Source organism: Ursus arctos, unplaced genomic scaffold (assembly GCF_023065955.2).
Source record: "Ursus arctos isolate Adak ecotype North America unplaced genomic scaffold, UrsArc2.0 scaffold_16, whole genome shotgun sequence".
NCBI lineage: Eukaryota > Metazoa > Chordata > Mammalia > Carnivora > Ursidae > Ursus > Ursus arctos.
In genome coordinates this window covers 48,610,782-48,637,180 of record NW_026622830.1, presented here as the reverse complement: position 1 = coordinate 48,637,180, position 26,399 = coordinate 48,610,782, and the positions used below count along the sequence as shown (strand labels likewise).

At 45.1% G+C, this 26,399-nt stretch overlaps 1 protein-coding gene across 2 annotated transcripts in view; it reads left to right on the top strand.

Moving 5' to 3' along the window:
• The first annotated feature begins 302 nt into the window (after positions 1-302).
• Positions 303-26,399, top strand: part of LOC125281393 (focal adhesion kinase 1-like) — a 98,085-nt gene continuing 71,988 nt past the window's right edge. Inside the window, exons 1-3 of one of the 2 annotated variants that reach the window (XM_057312740.1) lie at positions 303-444; positions 16,491-16,620; positions 25,538-25,635. The gene's annotated coding sequence lies outside the window, so the exon portion shown is untranslated. The remainder of the gene's footprint in view (positions 445-16,490; positions 16,621-25,537; positions 25,636-26,399) is intronic. The other variant, XM_057312741.1, reaches the window with a different exon arrangement.

Below are 26,399 nucleotides of genomic sequence, written 5' to 3'. Positions count from 1 at the left end.
GCCCCTCCCGGCCTCCGCCGAGGCTCCCCCAGACCCGGCCACCACATGCGCGCTCAGTCCCTTGCCGTCCTGAATGAGAGGCGCGACTGTCCGGCGCGGTCTCCGGAGCGGAGCCCCAGGGCTTGCAAGGCAAGCGCGGGCCGCCAAGCGCATGCCGGGTCCTCCCGGCGGGGGGGGGGGGGGGGGGGGGCGGAAGCTCGGCGCGGGGACGCGGCCGGGCGCGCGCCGTGGCGGGGAAGCGCTCCTCAGCCGGTCGCCGCGCATGCGCGGCCCGCGGCGACGCAGCACGACCCGAGAGCGCAACCCCGCCGCTGCCGCCGCCGCCGCCGGGCCGGGACCGCTGTGCGCCTGCGGCGTGAGGCGTTGGAGGGAGCGCCGCCCGTCGATTCGCGGCGCCGCCTCGCAGTGGTCTGCCCTCGCCTCCTGGTGTCCCGCGCGGTCCGAGTGAGTGCGGGAACGGGGCGGGGGCCGGGATGCGGGCGGGTGGGCCGGCTCCTGGAGCTGCGGGTTGGCAGGGCCGCGGCCCGCGGGCGGAGGGCCGAGCGGGGCCAACCAGCCGGTCCGCGCGGCGGATGCGGCGGAGACGGACCCCTGCCGCGCGCCGCTGGGGAGGCCTACCATGTGGGGAGGCCGGAGAAGTGGGGAGGACGAGGGAGGGGCCCGGGGAGGACGGCGCTGTGGGGAGGATCGGGGCGCGGGCGTGTCGGGAGATGTGGGGCGGACTGGGGGTCTCCGGGAGGACGGAGATGTGGGGAGGTCGGCGGGGGGACAGGAGAGGCCAGGGAAGGGGGACGAGGGGACGGGTTCTGGGAGAACGGCGATGGGTGGAGGACGGACTTGTGGGGAGGTCGGCGTGCTCCGGCAGGCCAGGGGACGAGGGGAGCCCGGGGGCTCGGGTAAACGGGGAGGTTTGGGGGACGTGAGAAGGCCTGGGGGTGTTCGTGAAAGATGGGGAGGTTGGTGGATTCGGGGGTCTCGCAGAGACGGAGGGGCTTGAGGCCGGAGCGCACAGGGAGGCCGGGGGCTTGGGGAGGCCAGCCGGCCTCCTTGGGAGCCGGCCGATTGCCTCAAAGACAAAAGGGGGGAGAGAGGAAGGAGGAGGAAGAAGGAAATCCTTGGGGACCTGGAGGTGGGGCGGAGGAATAGCCCGGACCCGATATGGGGACTCACTGGCCCTCAGGCAGGGAAGGGTGGGCCTCGAACCCGGATCCGGGCGGCTCCTTCCCCGCAGCTGGCGCTCAACTTGCTGTGGCCCTGTGGTTTTCGGGGCGAAAGCCCCGGAGACCTCCTTTATTCATTGTGCCTCCAAGTTTACCCCTCTTCCCAGCCCAGCCCCCAGCTCTGCTTCTGACTTAGGTGGAAGAAGGACTTGCTGTTTCTTTCTCTCTCGTTTCCTTTCTTTTCTCAGGAGGAGGAGGAGGGGTGTGTGTGTGTGTGTGTGTGTGTGTGTGTTACTTGGTTTTATTTAATTGCAGGATTTAGCTTAATGCACTAAGGGTAAAAAGAAATTTTTTTTTAGTCATTTCAACAGTGTCTCATTCTTGCATAGTTAGCCTGCAGCTGGGTTTTTGGCAGTGAGACTAAGATAATAGTAATGTAGTAATTGTGGGAACTGGTTGAAATACGTTCAGGCTGAAGGCGGTGTAAGGATTTGGGGATCTGTACATAAGACGACCAACGCTGGGATTCTTAGATAGAATGTCAACATTTTCCAGGTTGGAAAAATAGGCCATTACTATTTGAAATGAAATACCAGATCCTCACCCTTAATATTTTATTTGTAAAACTCATAATGGAAGCAGTCTTCTCTTGGAAATGTGTGAACTCTGGTCAGTTGTCTCATCTCTGAAAACCTGAAAGGTTGAAGTGATGGAAAGATACATTGCAAATTAGCATTCACCTTATTTTTGTTGAGATCCAATGTAGGTAATTTTTTCATGCCATTGTGCTTTGGAGATAATTTTTAACATCCTGCAATATTTAAACACATGAAACTTCTGAAGAAAGTTTGCGTTCCGGTGTCTTTATGAGTACATTGTTTTCTCTTTGTGGCTGTCCTTGGAGGTGAAACACTGAATGAGCCTACCACTTGTGTCTTGAATACATTTGTGTGCTAAATGTTGTCGAAGCAGCAAGATCCCATGTTACACATTCTTTAAGTAATATCTTTCCGGTGATTATCATATACTCCGATTTAATAATGAAAACTGGGGAAAGATGGTTTAAAACCCATTGCTGTCTTTTAAAGGGTCCCACAATCAACCTAAGACTTGAGTATATACACCGAATAAAAGGACCTACGCATTGTTCAGAGGTTATGATGCATCAAGAAGCAAGTCCTTGGATAAATAAAGACATTGAATCCAGAACTTAGTGTTTAAGGTTTGGGGCCAAGAGTCCTGGGGCAGAGCCCTACAGGAGAGAGGACTTCAGCCTCTTTTCAGGCCGGCGGTCCGCTGAAGGTGAGTCGTGATTAGGAGTGAAGCTCCATGAGTGCGATGGGGTGGAAGTGTCCGGTGAAACCAGAAGTTAGGAGCCGCAGTGAGGATCATTAGAACATTTCTCAGTAACATCGTTTCTCTAGCACTCCATGCCCATTGTTGGAAATTAGAGAACTTGACATCCCAATTCTTAAAATTGGGTTCTTCAGCAAGTCACATAACTTTTCTCGCTGGGAAGTTTGAGAAATTGTCTAAATAACAATTGTATTGTTAAAGATATCCCCTTAAAAAAATGCTGATTAGTTCCCGCAGGAAAAATTATAGTGTCTTCTGTGTACTGTATATGTTCTATCGTGTAGTAAAGAGTCATTTTGAACATGACTCTTCTTTTTTGGATGTTAGTTTTGAGTTGCTACTTCTCTATCTCTAAAGATTTTATGGAAACCTTTTTTCCTGTATTTTTAAGTGTCTTAATTTTGAGAAAATACTTGTCTCAAGGGTAACACAGGAAAGATGAGAGTCAAAGTCTTAATATGTAAGTCTTTAACTTTTGAAAGTAAACATTTTCAGTTTAGACAGTTTTCAGCTAAAATCTTGTTTTAAATTTCAATATAATTAAAAGTTCTATCATTTGTGAAATGAGGGGGTTTTTTTTGGCTTGTAAACCAGTAAAGTTTAGTTTCTGTAGTAGTTTATTTTGTCTTAAAGCTCGAGCTTAAGAACTTATTTCATTACTGTATCTCCTTCTAAAATCCCTTAAATAATTAGCAAAATATTGCTGTGGGGGTCTTTGGGAATTTTTACTGATGCCTATAGAAATTATTTAAAATGCAAATTCTGAAAACTTGGGCAAAGTAAATGACCTTATTTGAGTGAATAGTAGTAAATTCCAGGAAGTTTGTGAGTGCAGTAAGCATTCAAATCTGAAGTCGCATCTCTGTCCTTAGAAGGATCCTCGGTGGAAGAGGATGAGCGCGGTTCCAGCTCCTGTTTGGGTGTACCTGTGTTTCAGTGCCTCAGCCAGCTGCCTTAAGTAGTTGTTTTTTTATGTCTCTTCTGACAACCATGTTTCGTAGTGGATTATTTGACCGTTGATGGCTTTTTCTCTCTGCTAACATTTGTGCAAGGTTTTTTTTTTCTCTCTTCCATTTCATGACTACCAAAAGGCAACCTAGTGTAGGAGAAATGAAATTGCTGTCTACCACTTTGTGGCATTAATTTCTAGGAATGGTGCCAAATCTTTCCATTCAGAACTACATAAATGTGTTTCTGATTATAAAGTACCAGACGAACCTCCTCTCTTCCTGTCTATAACAATTGTATTGTTTTTTTTTTTTTTTTGCTAGGCTCTATCATGGAAATAAAATTCAGATAGGCATATGTAATTCAACTTTCAGGATAGGTGAGATTTTTAGCAAATGCTGTTAATTATGGTCTGATTTGCATAAACACTAATGAAATGGTTTTTAGAGGAAAGTATGAAATAGATGTTTTTGGCTGGGTGGCACTATTGCCACTTTTTAGCAGATGAAAGCCTCCGAGAAGGGAACAAGTAGCATCATCACAGAGTTTACTTATTTGTCAGGACATGAAGGTCTTTTCTTGCAAGCTTTGTATTGAATGAAACGAATTCTGCCTAGATCTTATTGATATACGTTGGCATTTACTGTAAACTCATTTTTCAGAACAAGAAAAATGACCAAAGTCATACATGTGAATGTTATCCACTGATAGGGGAGGAGATGTAATGTTACTGCTACGTGTGGGGTATTGTGTGTTGTTGGTAGGTGTCACTACCTTTTTACCGATGAATTAAATCTGGGAGATGACACGTGCCAGACCTGAAGTGATTGCTTTCATGCTTTTTCTGCTTTATTCCTCCTGAGAACCATTGATTGTGCTATTGCTATCCTCATTTTTGCAGAGGAGACACTGGAAGTTTGGAGTTCGAGGAGCTTGCCGTGGGCTTCTTGGCCCACAAGGGGTAGGTCCTTGTTGGCTGGGCCTGCTGAACTCTCTGTGCAGCTTCTAGGACCAGACAGGACTAGAGCAGCAGTAGTCTCACAGATCTGAACCCAGCCTTCCGAAGGGGGAGTGAGTAGCATGCAGGTGTAAGTACCGTGTCTGGGAGAGTTGAAATAATTATATTTTCTGTTTGAATCTGACGCTTTCATATCATGAAGCTGTGATCTGGCCAACATGGTGTAGGTAAACATTTTAATGAACATACCAAAATTGTTTAATTATTTTAAGTTAATTTAAAATCAGTTAAATACAAATATATAATGCATAGTGCAGTGATTGACGCTTCTTATTTGTTCAAGGTTGTGCTTTACACAACCTCTACATTGTTACAGAGTTTTTTCATTGGTGACTTTTTTTTGGGGGGGGGTGTCAGTGTTTATGAATATAGTTTTGTGGGAAGCAAGGTGTAATGTGAGGGAAAAGTAAATTGTAAATTTCTCATGCAGGTTTCATCCCCTTGTAGTAAATCCTAGAATTTATAATCTCTAACACATTGCTGCTGTATAAATGTTTCTGAAGTGAATGTGCTCATTCTCGCCGATTTAGAATTTTCCATAGTGCTTTTAAGACTTGACGTACTCTGTCCTCCTTTATTTAGGGCCAGTGGACCAAAACCAAGGCTCAGAAGAACCTAAAAAGTTGTATCTATGGGCTGTCTGTGCCTAGGATCTCCTTTCTGCCTCCATTTTCTATCTTAAAAGTCCTGCCATCTGGTGCTTTGGATTGTGCTGTGAATGGTAGGTGTTTGTTGGGTCTACTTGTGACCAAAGCACCATGTGTTTGTCTTTGATGGACTGAAGAAAGAGCTGACGTGGTTTTATACATTCCATATTTGTAGTGCATTGTGTGTCTTTTTATAGAATTTAAGCAACACGAGGGCAGAAACTTTGTTTTACACACTATGGCATCCCCAGTGTCTGACACAATATTTATTGAATGAAAGAACCCAGGCTCATTCGTTGTTGGAGAACTGTTCCTGCGTCAGTCAGCAGTCCACTGTTTTTTGTTTGCCTTGGTAAAGAACCTTACTTACAAACCAGGTAGGACTTGATACCAGGGAGAACTTGGATTATCTGTTTCTATCTTTGTCTGCTTTATTTTAGATTACAAATATCATGAAACTTGAGCTGCGGGAAAAAGGCATTTCTCTGTCCCTTTATAGTTTTCAAATGTTTTTTTCTAGAAATTAATTTTGTAGGAATTGGTCATGTGTTCGTTAGGACTCATTCTATATTCTGAAGACCTAGGAAGTTGGGACTTATAAAAGATCCTTGATGACTGGTCTAGAAGCTCTAATGTATCTTTTACTAATCAGTTGGATTCATCATGTACTTTACAAGGGTTTTACATTATGCCCTGAAACCATTTTTAAAAATGCATCTTCCCAGGGGCGCCTGGGTGGCTCAGTTGTGAAGCATCTGCCTTCGGCTCAGGGCATGATCCCAAGGTCCTGGGATCGAGCCCCACATCGGGCTCCCTGCTCTGCTGGCAGCCTGCTTCTTCCTCTCCCACTTCCCCTGCTTGTGTTACCTCTCTCGCTGGCTGTCTCTCTCTGTCAAATAAATAAATAAAATCTTTAAAAAAAAATCCATCTTCCTAACACTGTAATGCCAGTTCCATGACACACCGGCCTTCCGATGATCTGCTTAGAGAGTCTTTTACGTTGTTGTTCAGAGTAAACGTTTTGAGCAACAGGTCACTTACCTTCACTCAGGCAAGAAAAGTCAGTATTTGGGTAAAAAAAAGAGTTTGTTCTTCCTCAGCAAGTTCCCCTTGGTCTTGCTTATTGCGAAGGGAAACACGTGCGTGCGCACACCACAGTAAACCAGTAAACTGGTTGTTTGCAGTGGTTCTCAAAGTACAACTGCATCACCATCACTTGGCCGGGTTAGAAATGCCTGTGCTCGTGCCCCACCTCTGACCTCCTGAATCAGACTCGGGGGGTGGGGCCCGCAGTCTGTTTGAACATGCTGTCCAGGAGCTTCTGTTGCATGCTAATGTCTGTCAACCACTACTTGAGAGTGTTTTAAGAGAAATGCAAGTCGTAGCAGGCAAAAAATCAGTCGTAAATGGCAGAGGCATGTGTTTGGCTTCTGACCACTTAGATTTGCTAGTGAGATTGCCTTCACTTCAGGACTCTTTTTCAGTATGTTTTTCAGGTTTTCTAGAGTCTTGGGAAGACCTCACAACTAATTTTGTTTAGGGATTTTGAATGTTTTATGCTGAGGTCATTAAATTCTTTTGAATCTTGGTTTGGATTTTAAATAAATGGTTTTGCATTGAAATAGCAATTTGTATGGCCCCTGGACTTGTGGTTTTTGGCAGATAGCAGGAAAGTGTGTATATGTGGGTGCTCAAGGCACGTGTTCCCTGGTGGTTTTGTTTTGGTGTTGAGAGATTGGCTTGCTTATACTAGAGTCAGGATGATTTCCAAGTCTTGGGGTGACTACTAAAACGGTATTGTGTGAATTGATTCTATGCCTAGCATTAAAGTCATATCTAAATTTAATATGTATTGTTTTGCCTTTGTCCTTTATTTTTTCCCTAGGATCAGAGCTAGATAAAAGTTAGTGTTCAAAGTTGGAATTGGTGATATGCTTACTTTCTGCTATGTCTTATGCAGAGTTGGACACACCTGAAGGCAAATAGAATATTGTGAGCTCAGGGACAGGGACTCTGTATTATCCTGTACGTATCTGTGGGTCCTTCACAGCTTCCTCCTCCTCCTATAGTGGGTTGGCCCTCAGTCATTGGTTTAATGATTGAAGAAGAGTCTGTGCTCCTGCTGAGGGGGCCTTGTGACCTTGAAGTACATGAAGTTGTTACTAAGGTAGAGAAGAGAATTAGGGACAGACGGTTGGACTTAGGTTACCATAATGTTGACGCGAAGTACAAAGGATGTTTCCACGTACCTCTTCTGGCCCCCATCAGACTGAGTCAGTGGTGTAGCCCTGTGATGGAGAAAATAAAAGGAATGAGCTGGTGGGAAAAAGTGATCTGAAACAGTTTCTTTCTCCTTACATTGGTCAAGTGAAGTTAAAGTTCTAGTTTATAGTCAGTTATAGACTGTGACCCCACTAAATGTACATCAGAGCGCCTGGCCTGGAGCACCTCTCAGTGAGGGAGTCTCCTGTTGCTCCCCGCTGTGCTGGGAGGCTCCAGCCGCCCCCCAGTCTTCTCTCTAATGACTGCTTCAGCCCTGCTCTGGTCTTGTGTCAGTCGCCCCGCCCCGCCCCTTCTGGTGGTTTCTGCTGTGTTGCTGCCTTGTGGTTTTAAATAGCCTTTTCCTGGTTACAATGAGGTTGCACATCTTTTTATACATTTACTGGCCATTCGGATGCACTGTTTTTCGAAGTGCCCATATTTTTCTATTAGGTTATTTTTAAATTGATTTGTAGACTATATATATTCAGAACACACATTCTTTGTTGGTTATGTATTTTGCTGCTGTCTCTTCCCACTTTGTCATATGCAGTTTCACTGACTCAGTGGTTTTTGTGTGGTTTTTTTTTTTTTATGAATAGAAGTTCTTAAGTTTAATTAGTGCCATTTGTCAGTCTTTTCCTTTGTAAGCTTTTTGTGTCTTTCCCTGCCCTGAGGTCATGAACTAGTTCCTCATTTATTCTCTAAATGCTTTTATACTTTTGCTTTTAACCTTTAACTTTGTAATTCTCTCAGAATTGGTTTTGGTGCATAATCTGAAGAAGGAATCCAGCTTCATTAACCTGTGGACAGGCTAGTTGTCCGAACACCGTTCATTGAAAAGAGCATCTTTCCCCCAGCGCTCTGCAGTGCCCCTTTTCTTGGAAATGAAAGGTCCGTGTGTATGTGCATCTGTTTTGGACTTTCTTGAATTCCACTGGTACTGCCCAGTTTAAGTTGCTTCAATTATTTTAGTTTTATAACAGGTCTTATTGTGGAACTCTTCCCACTTGGTTCCTTTTTAAGCATACCTTGGCCCTCCTTGACCCTTTGCAGATCTGTATCTGTTTTAGAATCCCTTGCTGACTTGCAAGGAATTTCTTCCTGCTGTTGCTTGGGATGACGTCGAACGTGATCAGTGTGTGGAGAGTCGTTTCTTGGTTTGAGTTATTACAAATAAAGCCTTTGAATAATTTTGCTCAAGTCTTCATGTGACCATCGGCTTTTGTTTTTCCTGGAAATGGTTGGGTCTAGCACTGTAATGGCTGGATCCTGTGGTAGGCCTATGTTGGCTTTTTGAGAAAGTGTCAAACTCTGTCCTGGAATGGCTGAACCATTTCACATTCCTCCCAGCTTTGTGTGAGAGTTCCAGTCACGCTGGATCGTTGGGGCAACATTTGGTATGGTTAGTCTTTTAGCTTTTCAGCCATTCCGATAGGTGTGTAATGGTTTTTCTTTGTGGTTTTGCCACCTGTGTATCTTTTGGTGTTCAAATCTTTTGCCTATTAAATTTTTTTTCTTATTGGTGGGTTCTTTATATATTCTGGATACAAGTTTTGTCAGATGTGTGCTGTGCTTTTTTCTCATGCTATGGTTTGTTTTTGCATTCTCTCTCTCTCTTTTAAAGATTTTATTTATTTATTCGAGGTAGGGAGAGAGAGCGGGATGGGGGGAGGGGCCGAGGGAGAGGGAGCAGCGGACTCCCCGCTGAGCAGGGAGCCTGCTGCCTGCTGGACTCAATCCCAGCACCCTGAGATCATGACCTGAGCCCAAGGGAGACACTTAACTGACTGAGTCTCCCAGGTACCCCTGGACTGTGCTTTTTCAGTGTCGTAGTTAAGAAGTTGTTGCCTAATCCTAGGTCACAAAGGTTTTCTCCTTTATTTCCCTCCATCCCCCTCTAGAAAAGTTTCAGGTTTACATTTAGGTCTGTGATTCATTTTTATTTATGGTGTAGAATATTATTTGTAGGATTCTTAACTTAGTTCTGATTATTTGTAGGAGTCTATTGAGGCATAGAATGAAGATATAGCTCCTTCTGAGAGCTTTTTTTTTTTTTTTTTTTCTTTTTTGCTTCAACCAGTTTAAAGCAGGTTTAAGGCTTGAGGTATTTTGGACCGCCCAGTGCTGTGATTTTACTGGAGAAGTGATTCACCTCTGGTTTCTTTTATCTTGAGCTCTGTAGCCTTTAGGGCCCTGCTTCTGGAGGGAGTGTTTTTGGTTAAACACCCTAAGGGACCCAGCTTTTGATTCTTACTCCTCTTTCCCTGCATGGTTGTAAAAATGAAAGTTGAAAATTTTCAGAATTGGCAAATGACTGCAGGGCAGAGGTGGTTTCTGTGCTTGTTCATCTCTTTGGGTTCCTGATTTCACTTTAATTTTGGTCTGTTCTTTCCTTATTGTCTTGTCAGTTTCTGGTTGATTTTAAGACTTTAAAGTATTCTGTCCATCTTTTTTAGTCTTTTTCAGGGGAATGATTGGGCCAGATAACATAGCCTGTAGTTAAGGATACAGGGAAAATTGTGTTTTATTTCACTTCAGTGTTTGGAGTCTAGACTTGGATCTGTGTCTCCTGTAGTCGTTGCTAGCCGTGTGTGGCTATTTAAATTAAAATTAAATAAAATGAAAAGTTCTGTTTGACAGTGACACTAGCCCCAGTTTGGGTGCTCAGTATGCAGGTGTGGCTAGTGGCTACCACCTCGGACAGTGCAGAGATGGGACATTTTCATCGTCATGGAGCGTTCTCTTACACAGTGCTGGCCGGACTCTTGACTTTTTCCGAAGTCTGCCTAGAGCAGGCACAGCTAGACAGAGGATTGAGCCTCTTTGACAGGCGTATCATGGAGCCTGTCTCTAAGGTGGTGTGGGTTCTCAGACCGGTATAGGTGGGATCATGGGAGGCTGTGGTGCACTGAGTAGAAAACCACTAAGTACTGATATTTAATTTACAAATACCTGCCTAGTGTTTCGTTAGGGTGTCTGTTTCTTTCTTTTTTCTTTAATTTACAAAAAGTAGCAGTAATTTGAAAATTATCAAAATTAAATAGCGAGTCAAAAATTAAATTTTACCCTTAGCTAAAGTCTCAGGTATTAGTAATCAAAGATGTCTAGGTATCGTAGTTTGTGTAGAGAGGCAGGTCTTTTTAGTAGAAAGACCATCTTAACTAGGAAACAGAAGGTTGAGGTACAAATACTGGTGCGTTGCCTTTAGTCACGTGACTTCTGATACTGTCTATATAAACTCTAGTATCTGTGATCTTTGAAGCTCTGCGTGCAGTTACTATGTGGGATGGTGTACACATGTAAAGTGCCAGGACAGTTGACCCCTGAACATTGCGGGCCGCCGGACCCTTCCCCATAGTTGAGAATCGGCAGTTAGCACATATTTTGTATGTGTATCATATACTGTATTATAAAAAGGTAAGTTAGAGAAAAGAGGATGTTGAGAAAATTATGAGAAACTACATTTACTATGTGGCATGTATCAAAAAAAATCTGTGTATACGTGGACCCAGTTGTTCAGGAGTGAACAGTATTAAATACCTGTCTTGTGCCTGGTGTAGTGTCAGCCCCCGGGGGCACAGACAGGAGGGGAGTGAGGCAGTCAGCGTGCAGTGTGATGCCTGCAGTGATAGTGCCAGAGCAGAGTGCTCTGAGGACCTGGAGGGCATGTCCCCAGTCACGGTCACGCTCAGAGGTCAGCAAACTTTCTCTGTTAAAGGTTAGATAGTAAACATTTCAGGCTTTGTAGGCCACATAGGGCCTGTCACATAGCTGCCTTTTTTTTTTTTAAACAACCTTGAAAGGGTAAAAACCTTGATTAGCCCAGAACCATACAGAAACTGGCTGTGGACCAGATGCCGTGACCTCTGCAGGTCTGGCTGTCTGCAGGGATCTGTAGAAAGAGAGTGGAAGGTGGGAAGCAGGCAGGGCCTCGTGGAGGACATGCCCGCTCTAACGGTGCAGAGGCGGGAGAGGCTGGGGTCTGTGAGACTGGATGTTTTTACTAGTGTTTAGGAGTACAGAAAGGGTTGGGTCGAGAAGGAGGTAGGGTTGATACTATTGACAAGATCAGAGCAGCGTGTGGTTGATTCTGACGGGAGCAGATTCCTATGGCAAGCGGGTGGTTAACTAGTACAAGGGTCGGTCAAGGAGCTGTTGCAGTCATGCGCTTCAGAAGGGAGAGGAGCCAAGCCTTTGTCATTAAGGGAATGGCTGCCCGGTGTCTGTCGCCCAGCTAGTAAAGTGATGGGCAAAGTTCAGATGGTCCAATCTAACAGCCTGTGTCCTTTTAATTCTACAATTACGTTGTACACACAAGTGAAGAAGGCCTTAATTAAGGGCGTGACTGAGGAACTGGAGAGAGGGTGATTTGAAGCCTGTTTCTCAGCCAGTCTCCAGGCTCTGACCTGGGAAATGAAGAGCCAGGGCTGAGAGAGGGGGTGTCCAGAGCAATTCCAGGATGGCTCCCAGATTTCTCCCTTGGTGAAAAGTCCATGAAGATCTTTTTGTTTTTAAGTGCTTACTGATCAGACTGTTTGTTGCTTAAGGAGGAAATGCTGTCTCCTAGGTCCATGAACCCCAGAAGCGGTACGCAGAATTGTGTGTATGCACATGAGCTGTTTTCCTGGGGTAGGATGCTTGGGCTTTCGTCCCATTATCAAAAGTGAGCCCAGCCCAAGGCGGGGGCACTCCTTGTTATTGGACTGTGGATGTCTGACACTCTGCCCGGGTGTGAGGCTGTAAGGGAAAGCTAAGCATCCAAATCACAGGACTGTTACTGTAAGTGTCATACATCCCAGACCGCTACATAAAACACAGGCCCATGAAGCTGTCACCTGAGCCCAACTGTACCAACCGAGGTCTACCAGCCAGCAGTGCAGATGTCTCCCCTGGCCTCCGAGAGACAAAACAAGGCCCGGTTTTTGTACATAGAAGGCCAGCCAGGAGAGTTTGGGACTCTCGTTGGCATGGATGTTTCAACATGCTGTTGTACATGAGATGAAGCTAAAGTTTATAAACTATTAGGAATATCTTAACAGTCCCATGGCTCTGAGAGATGGACCAGTGTCACTTTTAGTTGGCTGTGTTAGTTCCAAAAAGGAGTGTAGTTTTTCTGTCCGCTCAGAAGTGCGTTGATAGTTAATAGTTGTAAGACAGTACCTAACTCGTCCTGTTACAGTTAGCTCTTCCGTGAACAGATGCAGGAGGAACTGGGCAGCTGGTGGTTTATGTTCGCACCAGGCAGATGAATGTGGTGTCCTGGAGTCTAAACTGGATTGGTTCGTGTTTGACATTAGCGTTATATGTAATTTAGGAATTACAGACTCTAGATTATAGCAGTCCGTGCAGAGATTTGCTGTTTTTGGTGATATATGGCTGCCCTATAGAAGTTGAGGCTTAGAGGGGAGCGTTTGGAAATGGGTTTATGTCTGAGAAAGTTTCCCTTTTCCTGTTGACAGGACTGTGACCTCCATTAAGGGCCAAGTGTCATGAATGGCAAAGATCTAAGAAATGATGGAATTCAGTGATGGTGTAGACGTTAGAAGTGAAAACCCCTAGGCTGTTTAAAATATCACCCTTAAGATTTCAGGCTGGGGATAATTGTGATTCCAGTGTAGGTAAAAAGTTTGGCGTCTCCTTGGCTGTGTCATGGCAAAAAAAAGCTTTGCTTTTTGCTTTGGGAAAAATACATTAGTTGTGTCCTAAGGAATTGACTTGATAAAAGAGGTAGCAGGAGTAACTTAGTTTAAATGCAAGTTGTCTACATATGAATTAATTTTTGTCGGGTGACGGTTGATGATTTGGTTGGTGAAGAGTTGATGTTTGATTTTCGTCTTTGAGTCTGCCCTTTCAACTATTTCATTGGAAATTCTAAACTTTTCCACTGGGTGTTTGCCTCCTTTATTTTTATTGTTTTAGGTAGTCTAGGATTTTAGAGGTTGATCTAAATTTAGGGATCAACTGGTCCGGGGCTCCCACTTTAGAGATGAAGAAATAACAGGGTAAGGCTCCTTGGGTAAATGGCTCCTTGATACTGACAGAGGAGAACTCTCAAGATTCTCTCAGCTGTCTTGACCTTTAGCTCATGGGTGATCTTTTTAGTAGATGAGAAGGGTATGAAGACAGCTTCTAAAACTCAGGTTTCCTGTTAACTGTCAGGAGATTGAAAAAAATGGATGTAATTGAAAAATGGGTGAGAAATGGACACCGTTGAATCCGTTGTTCACACTGTATCCAAGTAACTTGTGGTTTGCATTCAGTCATTTATTTCTACATTGTCTTGGATATTTGAGGAATGACAAAACAAATCTCACACGTGTATATAGTCTAAGTTTTAGAAGACTAATAATGCCAGTTGTTCTCACTTCTCTACCAGATTTAGAGCATTGTCCTGAGTCACTCTTGACTCTTGAGCATCTTGTCCTGATGGGGATTCATTAAAAAGAAGACAGTCCTGGGGTGCCTAGCTGGCCCAGTGGGTGGAGCATGTGGTTCTTAATCTTGGGGTTGTGAGTTTGAGCCCCACGTTGTGTGTAGAGATTATATAAGTGACTAAGTAAGTAAATTAAAAAAAAAAAAAAGACGGTCACTGCCTCAGGAAGTTTTTGGGTACGTCAGTGGTCCTGAAAGTAGTGTATGTAAGAATCACCAAGGAGAGTATATGAGAGATGCAGGCAGGGGGGGCCTGGTGCCTTAGTCAGTTAAGCGTCCTACTCTTGTTTTGGGCTTAGGTCATGATCTCAGGGTCATAAGATCCAGCCCTGTGTCAGGCTCTGTGCTCAGTGTGGAGTCTCCTTTCCTGCCCCACCGCCTCGTGATCTGGCTTTTTCTTTCTCAAAAAAAAAATTTTTTTTAATGCAAATGCCTGGTATTATCCCACAGAGATGTTGGATGATCATTGCTGATGTGGAAGCCTGTCACCTGCATTTTATTTATTTTTTATTTTATTTTATTTTATTTGTTTTTTAAAGTTTTTATTTATTTATTCGACAGAGACAGAGACAGCCAGTGAGAGAGGGAACACAAGCAGGGGGAGTGGGAGAGGAAGTAGCAGACTCCCAGCGGAGGAGCCTGATGTGGGGCTTGATCCCATAATGCCGGGATCACGCCCTGAGCAGAAGGCAGACGCTTAACCGCTGTGCCACCCAGGCGCCCCTGTCACCTGCATTTTAAACTAGCATCTCCTCGTGCTGAAAGAACAAGTGTTGCTGTAAGGACGTTGTAAATCATCAGGACCTAGAGTTTGGGAGGCCCCCAAGACTACCTGCAGGTTCCGTGGTTCACTAGAAGGACTTAGAGAACTGCGAGAAGCCATTATCCTCATGGTTATGGTTTATTACAGGGCAAGGATGCGGACAGAAGTCAGTGAAGGAAAGGCACACCGGGCGAAGTCCAGGGAAGACCAAGCATGAGCTTCTAGTTGTCCTCTCGCAGTGCAGGTGTGCTGACTTCTCCCAGCACCGATGCTGCCAACCAGGGAAGCTCACCTGAGCCTTGGTGTCCAGGATATGTATTGGGGGTTGTCCCATAGGCACTGCCTACATGGCTGAGTTTAGTCTCCAGTCCCTCTGGAGATCAAACTGGTGTCGTGTGTGGCGCAAGGCTCCACCAGAAATCAAATTGTTAGCATGGACTGTCTGGTGTGGCCGAAGGCCCCCAGCTAAACAAAGACCGCCTTATCAGGCAGGGGATTCCAAAGGCTCAGAGGTGACTTCCCAGGAGCTGGGCAATGGCCAAATCTTCCCTGGGGCAAGCTTAATCCTTTCCTGCATACAGCCTAGAAAGTAAATTGTTATTCCTGTCATTACTAGGGAGTTCAAGAAATTACTGCTTTTGGGGCGCCTGGGTAGCGCAGTCCTTAAGCGTCTGCCTCCGGCTCAGGGTGTGATCCCGGCGTTCCGGGATCGAGTCCCACATCGGGCTCCTCCGCTGGGAGCCTGCTTCTTCCTCTCCCACTCGCCTGCTGTGTTCTCTCTGTCACATAAATAAATAAAATCTTCCAAAAAAAAAGAAAAGAAATTACTGCTTGTAGGTAGAAGATACATTGCAACCACATGTAGTGTAATTTGCCACAAAACTAAAATACCAGAATTTCTGCACCCAAGTGAAGATGTCTCCAGAAGTGTGTCATACTTGACACCTGTCGTAATGTTTTCATCAAGAATTTGAGTAAAGAACAGGAGTTAATGCTGGGAGACCGTTCATTTTTAGAATCAGGATTTGAAAATACTTCGACAGGTTGTAATGAAGTGCTAAAATCAACAAGGTAAAATTTATAAGGAATAAAGGTAAAATGACAGACTTAAGTTAAAAAGAAAAAAACTTTAGCTGAGAAGTTAAAGATATGTGGTATGTGCCTTAGCTGTACCTGTGGTCAGAAGATCTGGGGAAGATGACTGAAACGGATCGGCAGGCTTCTTTGTGAAGGGGCAGATGGTAGATATTTTAGGTTTTGCAGACTAAGAGGCAAAATGAAGGATATTATGTAAGTACTTACATAACAGGAAAGAACACTAATATCTATAAAATTTTTATTGACAGAATTTCAAATAATAGTTGAGTATGTATATATATTTTAATACAGGTCTAATAAGAATGGAATTTTTTTTCGGGGGAGGGTTGGATAACATGTTTTGTAATTGGAGCTCACAGGTAGTGTTCCGTATCATCACAACCAATGACAAATGTTCAGTCTCGGGGCTGATCGTCACGGAAGGTTACAGATGTCATCTCTGACAGTGTCTGCATACTCGTAGGTGCTCTTGCACACTGATACCAGTTCGGGAGCATATCATTTCAGTTTAGTGTATTCATCGTTTGGCAGACATCGATAGAATTCCACTAGATTCTTTTTGATGTTTGCCTTTCCGCACGTCATTACAGCGCAGATTCCTCTCTCCGATGGATGGTCTGATGGAAGTGCCTCAGTTGCTCGGTGAAGTGGGTTTGAGATACGTGAATTTTCATTGTACTTGCATTGAGGTTTGAGAAATGCCGCTGGAACTGTAGTTTGAGCTCAAAACACATCTGCTACACGTTTGTGTGGGGACATAAATCCACTTCTCTCTTTAACTTTTAATTTTTTTCATTTTTAATTAGCCGCTATGCCCAGCGTGGGGCGTGAACTCCACCCTGAGGTCAGGAGTTGCACGCTCCTCCGAGTGAGTCAGCAGGCGCTGCTCTAACTTGTGGCGGCGGGGGAGCCGTGTGGCCGCGTCGGACGTTGCTTGTGAGTAAGATGCTTGCAGCCACTGAAATGCCTTCACTGCCCGAAGTCCCTCATATGAGCGCTGCTGTGCCTTGTCAATTTAGGCTGAGCTCATGAAGAAATGTTAACATGTAGGAGCAAAAGCTAATTTCCGAAGCAATTGAGTGTTTGGTAATAGTGATGAGTAAAGGGGGGGGTCTTTTTCAAGTAGATTTCAGTCTTGGCTCTGCGGTTGAAAAGTCACAACAGAGCCTTGCACAAACCATTGAACTGCAGTGTGGTAGGACAAGTCAGGCTATTTCATGAGGTTGCCGTTGGTACTACTGGCTCAGTAACACATGATGGGTTCGAATACTTTCCAGAAAGCTCCTGCTCATGAATGATAGACTGAATAACCATAGTTTAAATGCTTTAAGCAACTTATATTTTCATCATTGTAAATTTTCCAGCTAACCCTTTTTCTGCTCTGCAGATATTTTTACTGTCATCAGTTATAATGTGTCTTAGCAGATTCTACTCCAGGTTGTATTAAATCAGGGTTTTCTTAATATCTTTAAAAGTGTTCTCACCAGCAGTTCCACACTGACTGCCCTCAGAGGCCCCTTCTTCAGTCCCATTGACCCCTTGAACAAACAGCCTAGCAGTGTGGGGAACACCTGTTGGCTCAGTCCTTCGCCTCGTTCCTTCACTGACTCTCTGTTGTCATCCATGTAAGATGAGGGACCATTTAGGGTTTGGAGCAGAGAAGCGATGCCGTCTGATCTAGGCTTGGAATCGGTCTGCCGTGGTGAGCGTGTATGCTAGGGTGGCAGGGCTGGGAGCGGGGAGGCCTGTTCCGGAGTGCTGTAGTCATTTCGGTGAGGGATGGTGGCTCCGGTCACGATGGTGTTGGTGAGCATGATGGCGAGGGGACAGCGTCTGGGCCTCTTTTGTGGGAAGAACCAACATTACTTGCTGACAAGACTGGATGGGGAATGTGGGAGGAAGACAGGCGGCAGGGATGACGTCCGTTGTTTCTCGCCTCAGCAGCTGGAAGGCGGACGTTGTCGTGAACGGAGAAGGCTGTGTGTAGGAAGGTTTGTGGAGGGGGCGGGCCAGTCAGCACCTGGGCTTGGAGGTGTGGGACGTTTCACTGAGTTCTCTTCGGTGATGCTCCACTTCCCCAAGGGGCCTACAAGCAGGCCCGGCAGAGAGTACACCTGCCAGGGTTTGGTCAGGAAAACCCGGGCCATTCTCGACAATTAGTCGTACGGGGAATTAGAATCCATCCCTACCGCTGGGAGGGCTGGCAGAGTTGAAGAGAATGATGTTTCTCTTCATTTTGCCCACGTTGCCTCTTATTAGCGTTCCCTGCCCGCCGCCCTGAGCTGTAGCGGGAAGGGGTTTTGGGAGAAGTAGCTCTGCCGTCTCGGTGATGCGCAGGAGCAGGCCGCGGTGGGGCTGCGGTGCAGAGTGAACAGCGGTCAGTCCAGCGCAAGGCCAGGCAGTCGGGCTGAGCTGGAGGGACAAGTTTTAGCTTTGTTAGCATAGAAGCAGCATTTGAATGAGCTTGCCTGGGAGGTAAGCATAGCTGAGAGGAGAAAGGACAGAGCCCTGGGCGACTCTGGAAGGAGGGAGCCATCGGTGGGGTAAGAAGAAAATCACGAGAACATGAGTGGGAGATCAGCTCTTGTCAGTTGTCGAAAGGACGAGCCCTGGGCTCTAATGATTGGATTGAGCAGTGCAGAGGTCGTTGGTAGTCTTAGAGGGAGAAGTTCGTGGAGTGGTGGGGGCCAGAGCCAGTGGGTTTAAGAGAGAAAAGGAAAAGAAGAATTTGCGATATCGAGTATGTTGTGTGTATGCTTGTTTGTGGAATTATTTGTACAGTAGTTGTTTTAAAGTCCCTCTGGGCTGATTGTCATATTTGTTTCCTTCTTGATATTGGCTTGTGTTGATTTTCTCCTCCCACGGGAATTGACGCTTTTCTGGTTCTTCCTATGCTGAATAAGTTTGGGGTGTGCCCTCCCCATTTAGGATATCGTGCAAGGAGACTTTCCATTGTATTGAAATCTGCTGATTTTGGTCGTGGTTTAAATCCAGTCTTGCTTCCTAATCCCCCTGCTCCACTTTACTTTTCAGAGTGGTCAGAGAGCTTCTGCAGTTACTCTTTCCAGCCTTCCTAGTTGCTCTTTCTAGGAGAGGCAGGAGGGAATGTGCTTCGTCTTCCTTACCTAGATCTGGGACCGTTCGCTTTGCAAACTGCTTCCATTTGCCCAGGTAGTGATCTCCAGTTCCACCGAGGCCAGTGATGCCCGCACGACTGTGTCTCTTGATCACTTACCACTCCCAGGCCTTGCAGGAGATTTCCTGCTAAGTACTGCATGCATTTGGTTCATGGGTCCTTACTTTGGTGCCTCTCTCAGGTAGACAGAATGACCCTTAGGTATACCTTAGTAGCCCATTCGTTCATATGTGTACAATTGAAGTGTTGTCTTGTCTTGACAAGACTGTGCCTATTAATTAATTTGAGTAGAATAGTGTTTCTTTCGTATTTTTAATGAGCCTTTGCGCAGTGGAATTTTCTATGGATATTATTTACAGTGTAGAACAGAATGGTGGTTAAGAGGATGGGTGTTGGATAGGTCTTGCTTTGAACCTCAGATTCGATTCTTATTCCCTGCATGTTGACCAGGTTCCTTAAGCTCTAAATCTGTTTTCTTATCTGTTAAGTGGAGATTATCATAACTCTTTGACAAATGTGACAGAACATAGTTCTTAGTACATGGCTAGTTAGGGAAGAATCAGCCTGAGGTTCAGCAAATACAGTTCCCAGTGATGTAGTTATTTCTGTTGTGGGGATTTAAAAGCTAATCTTATTCCCTGATGAGTTTGACCAGCGTATCTAAGATGTGCAAGCAGCTGGTATTCACCGTGTACTCTGCATGTAGAACAGGCGATTTATTGTTGTTGTTGTTGTTGTTCCTAATACCGGTTTTTCAGCCATTAGTAATATTGCCTCTTCATTTCCCTAATGTATTCACATCATCAGTAGCTTACTACCGGTTGGACCGCAGACCCTGTTCCATGCGCTGGCACACAGATGAATGGGATGCGGTGACCTATGACCTATGAGCTGCTCCACTGTCTAGTATTAGAATGTGTTTGACTAGAAAATGATTTTGAAGCGTAAAGAAGCTTTTGTTTGCCCAGATAACTTTCATAATCATGTTTACATTCTTTATATATTTTTGGTTTTTCAGAAAGTTTCTTCTGACCTGTGTTCTTCAGAGTACAGGTTACTACGGCTTGCCTGAGTGCAGAAACCTTTGGTACACTGAGCTTAGAGGAAGGGACACCTGTGTGAAGTGGTTATATATTTTGGACATTAGAGACCTTCACAGATAATTTAAATGGTTAGAATGTTGTGCATTGAGAAACAGTGGTTTGGGGCTTTATTTGGCAGTTAGCATCAAGCGGACCATTTCCTGCCAGGGGCTCAGCCTGCATGGTTAATTCAAGCCAGAGATCTTCTAATATGGCAGTGTGTCGTGTTGACTGTTACTCAGCTTCAGAAAGAATCCTTCTGTCATGTTTGCTTTGGAAAGCCCAAATCATGTCCATTGTTTTCACAGTAATAATATCTGGGTAACTTGGGAAGCCAGAATAGCATCGTGATTCTAAGGTAAGCTGGTGTTTGAGTGCCTGATCTCTCTCTCCCTTGTCTGCTGTGTGACCTTGGAAAATGTCTTAAGTTTTTTTGGACTTTGTTTTCTCACATGCAAAATGGAACAAGAGTAGTAATCAGTTAGGGCTGTGAGGATTCCAGAGCTGGTGCTTGTAAAGCACTTGGGAGAGACTGCTATGACACCACACCCTCCGCAGATGGCAGGTTGTCACTGTTGTCCGGGTGAGTGAGAGGTGGGTATCAGGGACTGTCCAGGTTGGACTGTGCACTGAAACGAGACGATTAGAAGCAAAGTGATCGTGTGGAGTATGTTACCTGTTCAGGAAGCATAGATTCAGAGTGTGTTGTGACTGGTGGGAAATTCTCATTTGCATGTTAGGGGGAAGAGAGTTCAGAGTAGCCTGAGGACCCCGTGTACGTATAAATGTCCCCACTTATGCCAGAAACGTAGAGATTGTCCATCTTACAAATACCTTCAAGGAGCTGGCAATTTATTTCATTGTATAATGAGCCAAGTTTAATTTTTCTTTGTCTGGAGCAAAAGAATTTAAGCATTTTAATTATAGGATTGGGGAAATACCTAGTTTTCTGCCCTAGTTGAACTAGTTCAAATTGTTATGCTTGTATTTTAGTAGTTCCATGCTGGACGTGGCCCTAAGCTGCCCGCAGTTCAAATGGTAGACATCCAGCAGGTCCAGTGTTGATAAATGCGGTGTTGCTATCTGCTTGAATTCTCCTTAAAATAGAAACTAGAGTGAGGAGCAATTATAAGGCCCTCAAAGCCAGTGTATACGCTCATGTATTCATCATTAGGTCATTCACGCATCAAGTGCATGTGTTCTGATCGTGTGTTTTAGGTGTTCGGTCCAGTGCGCGCTGTTGGTTATAGAGTGGCGAACAGAAACCAGACGTGGGGAGTAACTGGGCTGTCTTGTGTTTGCGGTTAGTAAGGAGAATAAAGCCAGTTCCAGCGGACTCGCAAGATTTCCCTGAATGACATTTTCAGGTTTATACTCCTAACAGACAAGAGGCAATAAACAAACAAACAAACAACGACAGTAGAAAAAGAGGGCTTTTAAAGAGCAAATGGTACTCACCTGCTGCAGGCACTGGGGCTTTTTGACCTTCACTTTGGTTTTATTTAATAGTGCTTTAAATATTTGGGATGGCGGTGCTGAGGCTGTGGAACTTAGGCTGTCGTTGTCCCCAGAATCTTGCTGTTTGGGTGGAGGAAGACACTGACAGGCCAGATTTAACATCCGCTCTAGTTTGTTGCACAGGAAGCTCCACCACCGCAGAGTCCTGCGTCTCTCTCGTCTATTGCCTTGTGTCCTGGGGCCTGGGGCCGTGCATGGCATTTGTCACCCACTCCACAGATACTGGTGTCATGTGAAGGCGTGCTGAGGGGGACAGGAGAGAGGTGTCTCACCTGGGGGAAGGGCAAGGCTCCCACCGCACATGCGTCCAGGTTAGCCCGGGGAAGAAGGTCCAGGTGGAGGAGGTGTCGAGGAGGGCACAGGTTGTTCTGTACACCGAAAATGGCTTAATGTTGCTGCTTTGTAGGATTCACGGGAGATAGCATGACAGTCAGACTGGGCTTGATCATTCAGGGACCGACAGGTCATATCAAGGAGTTGGGATTTCCTCTTCTTCAAAAGGAGTAATTCTAAAGTACTAGAAACCAGGTGTCCTGATACCCAAGCCGGCACTCTTTTCATATTACACAATGCATACAATGTCAAGCAAGTGTCATCAGGTCTTGGGTTCCATATCCATTAGTGATAGCCGGACTATTAAAGTTCTGTAAGCCCCTGGTGAACTTTTCATCTTTTGGGGAGAGTGAGGATATAGGAGAAATATTTGTTTTCTCAGGTGTGAAAAAAAGTTGAAACTCTTTAAATTTAAAGGCAAGCAAGGTCCATATGTCTTTGAATTCTAGTTCTCCGGAAGGATAGCAGGTATGTGTAGTAGATACTCAGTACCCGAATAAATGCAAAAAAATACAAAAACCCTTTGCTTTTGTGTATACTCTTGTAGCAGGCGTTGTACTGGACTCTGCAGGGTGATAACTGGATGAGAAATGATCCTCTCCAAAAGGTCTTTGCAGCCGAGGGAGGGAGACAGAGAAGTCAGTCAGTGATGATGGTACAGTGGGTGAGTCCTGAGATAGAGGTACGCCCAGACCATTATGATGGGTACTTATCTTTCTTCAGTCCCCCACTTTTTTTTTTTTTTTAAAGATTTTATTTATTTATTCGACAGAGATAGAGACAGCCAGCGAGAGAGGGAACACAAGCAGGGGAAGTGGGAGAGGAAGAAGCAGGCAGCGGAGGAGCCTGATGTGGGGCTCGATCCCATAATGCCGGGATCACGCCCTGAGCTGAAGGCAGACACTTAACCACTGTGCCACCCAGGTGCCCCATCAGTCCCCCACATTCTTAACCCTTTTTATACCTATTGTAATTTACCCCCTACCCCAGACCTATTTTCCCCATACCTTCCAGTAGCCTCTTAGTAATTTTTCTTCATGGTCATACAGACTCATCTCTTCTTCACATTTGATTTCTGGCAGACATTTTCCTGGAGATCTCTGTTCTGTTCTTTTCTGAGCTGCTTGCTCCTTCGGTCTTTTATTGTGTTGTCCCTGGATGTTCCTTTGTTCTCATCGTTTGGCTTTTGTCCACAGTTGGATTTTATGTTTGTGGCAACTCTTGTCTTTGTCTTTCTTCACTGACTTCTTCCTTTTGGTGGCGTTAATTACTTTAAAAAGATAGTACAGTGTTTTTGGACAAGTTGAAGACAGCCTTCAGCATGCCCTCCTCTTGAGCAACACTGCTCCGGCTTGGACTTGTTTCCCTCTCTCCTGGTGCACAGCCACCATTCTGGAATCTCCCTTCATCGTCGTCCTGGGGATTCCCTTATCCCTTCTAATGGAAGCTCATGCCTTGCTCATTTTTTGTTGATGCTCGTGTTTTGGTGGAAGACTTTCTCCAGGGGCTTTCTGACATAGGATGCTTAGGAGGCAAACCTTTTGGGACCATGCATGATTGAAACTTGATTGATGGTTTCGCTGGGTATAGAGTTCTGTATTGGAATTCATTTTTGTTCATAAATTCAAAGATTGCTCCATTGCCTTCTTGTTTTCATGTTACTGTTTTAGAATTCAGAAGCTATTCTCATTTTTCCTTCGTATGTAACTTTTCCCCCCTCCCATCTTTAGAAGCTTGTAGGAGTTTTACAATTTGTCCAAGTCTTTTGAAATGTCGTGATGGTGTACCTTGTGTGGTCGGTTTTCATCCACTGTGCTGCATATTCAGCAGGTCCGTTCATTCTGGCAACTGGGAGTTTTCAGTTCTGGGAATACTCTTTGGCATTACTGTGCTGAGGTTTTCTCTCTTGCTTTTCCTTATTTTGTTTTTCTGGAAGTCTTATTATCCGGAACTTGGCTGTCCTGGGCAAAGGTTGTAATTATCTTAATACCTTTTTCTTCTTCTTCTTCTTCCTTCCTTTGCTCCTCCTTTTCTGCCTTTTTTTTTGGGGGGGGGGTGTCTTTTTATTCTCTATTCAGGGAGATGACTTCAGTTTGACTTAACCTTTTCTTTAGTTTATTATTTCTGATTTCAGAAAGGTTCTTTAGATTTCCAAGAGCTCTTTTTCTATTTTTCTAGAAGAACATCCTGTTTTTCTTTATTGATTACAGTGTTGTCTTACCTCTATATTATTGATAGTTTGTATAGTCTCTGTTTCTTTTAGGTTGTTTCCTTCCTTCTCCTGTCTGACGTGGTGGGGCCCTTTGACTTTTACATCAGGGTATTCTGGGTGGGCCATATGTTGGGGGTCCCCAGGGTTAGTATCTTTAGATCTGTCTTTTGGAGCTGATCAGATTCCCCAGAAATATTCTCCAGTCTCTTTCCGGCACAATTCTGACTTCAGAATCTGGAAGCCAGCGGTGTGCGTGTGTGGTCTGTTGTAGGAGAGCTGGAGAATTCACTGTTCACTGTATATACGGTCATTAAGTCCAGGTCTGTTCAGTGCAGCTGGGCAGGGTGACTTCAGTCCATAGACGCCTCTACTTTTCCGGGGAATGCCCCCTCCCATCTTCTTTCAGAGTGAGGGGGCATCACGTTGTGCCTGGCTTGAGGTTGAGGTTCTGGTTTCAGCTTCCATGGCCTTCCCCGGCTCCTCTGTATTTGGGGCTATGCCTTCTTTACCCCCGTTCTGTCTACGCTGCTGCTGCCACTTCTGTTCTTCTAGGACACTGCTGTGCAAGTGGAAGTGGTTCCCGTGTGTTCCACTGCTGAATTAGGACCTGGCTTTCTTGGGCCTGCTGCCTCATTTACTCTACTTCAGTCTGTTATAGTTTCTGTCTCCTCCAGGTTTCTTCTTTTTACTTTTTTGTTTGGGTCTCAATCTTCCATGTTAGAAGATTTCCTCAGTACTTCAAAAATCTTGGCTTTTTTCTCCTTTCAGTTCTCCCTGTGCTGTTTCAAACATTTTTAAAAAAGATTTTATTTATTTACTTATTTGAGGGAGCGAGTGTATGCACAGGAGAGAGAGCAGAGAGCACAAACGGGGAGGGGCAGAGGGAGAGGGAGAAGCAGACTCCCTGTTGAGCAGGGAGCCTGACCTGGGGCTCCATCCCTGGACCCTGGGATCATGACCTGAGCTGAAGGCAGATGCTTAACAGACTGAGCCACCCAGGCGCCCCTGTTTAGAACATTTTAAAAAAATATCTCTTTAGTATAGTTTTGATGGAAGGCAGTGGAACAGATGTCTATACTCTGTCATTGTATCGTGCACTTATTAGCCAACCACACCCTGTTAATTTATGATTTTTGATATGTTTGAATAGTTTCCAGTTGCTTCACATGTATTTCTTTTCTTTTTTTTTTTTTTTTAAGATTTTATTTATTTATTTGACAGAGAGAGATACCAGTGAGAGAGGAGACACAGGCAGGGGGAGTGGGAGAGGAAAAAGCAGGCTCCCAGCATAGGAGCCTGAGGTGGGGCTCGATCCCAGGACTCTGGGATCACGCCCTGAGCCGAAGGCACACGCTTAACGACTGAGCCGCCCAGGCGCTCCTTCCTGTGTGTTTCTTAAGTAGAAATAGGTTTGAAGACAGGGACGTGGTGCCCTCTTCTCACCCCTCATCCCAGGCGTTGCCCAGTAGGCTTGCGTGGGAGGTGATGGAACTGGCTGAGGGGTGAGTTCAGTAGAGCTTCAAGAAGTGAAAGGAAGGGGGTTTTAATGCGCATGTTGTCTCTCCTTCTCAGGTTCTCTGAGGACTATGGAAAGAGGAAAGAGAAACCGGGAGCATTTCCTTTAAACCCACGTTTGATTTCTTCACAGAGTTACCGTGGCCTTCAGAACTGTGAGTATAATTCTCTTGCTACATTTGTGTTTTGGTTTTTCCTTTTGTTTTGATTTTTCTTTCATCTGTCTTAAGGTTTCTTTGACGTATACTAGAAACAAATAAAAGGTAGTTGATTTTGCAGAGTAGGTGAGGGAAGAAATATTAGTTGTTTAGTGCCTTTTATGTGTGGAGAGAGGCAGGCAGGATGACAGTCCTGTCCCTGATAGTTGTGACAGTAGCAGCATGTGCCCTAGAAGAGTGGCCCAACAGGGTCAGCACTGGGCCATCCAGCTCCTAGGTGAGTCTCTGGCAGTAATCCCCTGAATGAGGCTACCCTTTGCCCCTGTTTCACATTTGCATAACTGAAACAGAGGTTAAAGGTTACTAAGTTAGTAAAAAGCAAAGCTGGGATTCAGACTCAGTCTGGCTTCGGAGCGTGTGCTTTTTACTCGTGTTTTATTCTTCTGGGCTCTGGATTCAGATGTTGGCTTGGCTGCTTACTTACTAACTCTTCTCTACTGAAACCTAGCTTTCTCTCCATGCGAACTCTTCACTGACTACTTTTTTTTTTTTTTTTAAGATCTTATTTATTTATTTGACAGAGATAGAGACAGCCAGGGAGAGAGGGAACACAAGCAGGGGGACTGGGAGAGGAAGAAGCAGGCTCATAGCGGAGGAGCCTGACGTGGGGCTCGATCCCATAACGCCGGGATCACGCCCTGAGCCGAAGGCAGACGCTTAACCGCTGTGCCACCCAGGCGCCCCTCTTCACTGACTACTTA